The sequence below is a fragment of the Rousettus aegyptiacus genome, unplaced genomic scaffold (genome assembly GCF_014176215.1).
Source record: "Rousettus aegyptiacus isolate mRouAeg1 unplaced genomic scaffold, mRouAeg1.p scaffold_m13_p_6, whole genome shotgun sequence".
Taxonomy (NCBI): Eukaryota; Metazoa; Chordata; class Mammalia; order Chiroptera; family Pteropodidae; genus Rousettus; species Rousettus aegyptiacus.
Window position 1 is genome coordinate 89,348,268 of NW_023416309.1, and position 2,278 is coordinate 89,350,545.

The 2,278-nt window shown below is 34.4% G+C and overlaps 1 pseudogene; it reads right to left on the reverse strand.

Annotated features, from left to right (window-relative positions):
* Positions 1 to 371: 371 nt before the first annotated feature.
* On the reverse strand, positions 372 to 490 carry LOC118604475 (annotated as a pseudogene).
* Positions 491 to 2,278: the final 1,788 nt, after the last annotated feature.

Consider the following 2,278-nt stretch of genomic DNA (forward strand, 5'->3'; position numbering starts at 1 on the left):
CAAGGCTGTCCTATTCTAGGAAGTTAACTTGAGGGTGACCAGCGGACAGTGAAAGGGGAAGATCTAAAGGGTGTGGTACTTGTGTGGAGAGAGGAAACCCTGATTGCTAAGATGCTGGTAGGTAAAAATGCTGTCAGAAGTGGAAAAAATCTAGGAAGTCTTCCGGGGGTGTCTTGGGTAGGGCAGTTTGGGGAAGAGGAAAGAAAAAAAGAACTTTTATTTTAGCCTCTACCGTGGGCCAGGCACAGTGCTAGAGAGCATTATTTTTAAATAGCAATTCTTTTTTTTTTTTTTTAGGCAAGGCAACCCTTGGTTGACCTCACAGATTGTAAGGACCTTGTCAGCTTATAATCTTTGATTTTTATTTTTTATGCCTAGAGCACCTGGTCTTCCTAGGTGGTCTCCTATCCAAGTACTAACCAGGCCCAACTCTACTTAGCTTCCGAGATCAGATGGGATCAGGCTTGTTCAGGGTGGCATGGCCATAGACTTAAATAGCAATTTTAATGAGGTATAATTCACATACCATACAATTCATCCATTTAAAACGTACAATTAGGTGGTTTTAGTATATTCAGAGAATTGTGCAACTATTACCAGTATCTAATTCCAGGACATTTTCATCACCCCAAACAGAAACCCCCAAACCCACTGGCAGTCAAACAACCCCATCACCATATTCTCCCCATCCCCACCCTGGGCAGCCATTAACCTATTTTGTCTATTCTGGACACTTCATATAAATGGAATTGCATATGTGATCTTCTGTGACTGGCTTTTTTCACTTAGCATGTTTTCAAGGTTCATCCACGTTGTAGCATGTATCAGTACTTCATTTCCTTTTACTATCAGATAATATTCCATTGTATAGATATACATTTTATCTATTCATCTGTTCATAGACATTCGGGTTGTTACACCTTTTGGCTGCTATGAACAATGCTGCTAACTTGTATATAAACAGTCACATACAAGTTTTTGTGTCAGCATACGTTTTCCTATGTCCTACAGTATATACCTCAGGACCGGAAGTGCTGGGTCATACGGTAACCTATGTTTAACCAGTGGTGACCTGCCAGACCGTTTCCAAAGCAGCTGTACCACTTCACATTCCTATCAGCAGTATGAGGGTTCTCACTTCTCCACATTCTTGCCAACACTTGTCATTATCTGACTTTTCGATTATAGCCATCCTAGTAGGTATGAAGTGGTATCTTTATATATTCTAAATAAAAGTTCCTTTATCAGAAGAATGAGTTGCAAATATTTTCTCCCATTCTGTGTGTTTTTTTTCACCTTCTTGATGTTGTTTGGAAGCACGAGATGTTTTTATTTTTGATGAAATCCAACTTATCTATTTTTTTCTTTCGTCACTTGTGCTTCTGGTTTCATATCTGAGAAACTATTGCCAAGTTCAAGGTCATGAAGATAATTATTTGCTACTCTGGATATTAAGTTGATGTGTGGCAATTTTGATGAATTACAAAATAAAGACATTTGATTTATAAATTATCTTTAGTCCATAAAATATATTCCATAAAATTAATCTTGCCTTTATTTCAGTAAAATCACTAATTTTGTTGTTATAATCTAGATTTTTCGCATAATTTATTTTCCGTTGATAGTAATGACCTAAAGCAAGGGTCAGCAAACTATGGCCCACTGGACAAATTCAGCCTGCCATGTGTTATTACAAGTAAAGATTTATTGTCACACAATCGCACTCATTCATTTACTTATTATCTATGGCAGCAGTGTTGAGTAGCTGTGAAAGAGATCACAGGCCCCAATAAGCTTAAAATATTTACTATCTGGATCTTTACAGAAAAGGTTTACCAAACATTGATGTAAAGGATTAATAAATAAAAAGCAATTTTATTCAAAATACATCCAATTTAAATACATCTCATCAAAAATGTTAAAGTAAATGTCAAATATTGAAAATATAAAATTATATTCATGGTTTCAAAAGTTTCTTCTAAAAATTAAAAACTATTAAAATTAAAAGAAAATTCAAATTATAATGAACAAATATCAACATTTTAAATTAAAATTCTAAAGATTTTAATTTAATTTTTTGAAAACCGTAATTAAATCTTTACATTTTTATAAAAACAAAAGTGTTCAATTCTAGCATTCAATGTCCATCTAGTGACTAATATGAAGAATCTGTACTATGCTTCACACATCATATTACCTACATATATGCACATTTAGGAGTGATATAAATTGTTTAATATTGCAACATATTCCTCATTCACTATGTGCAACTTTTGCA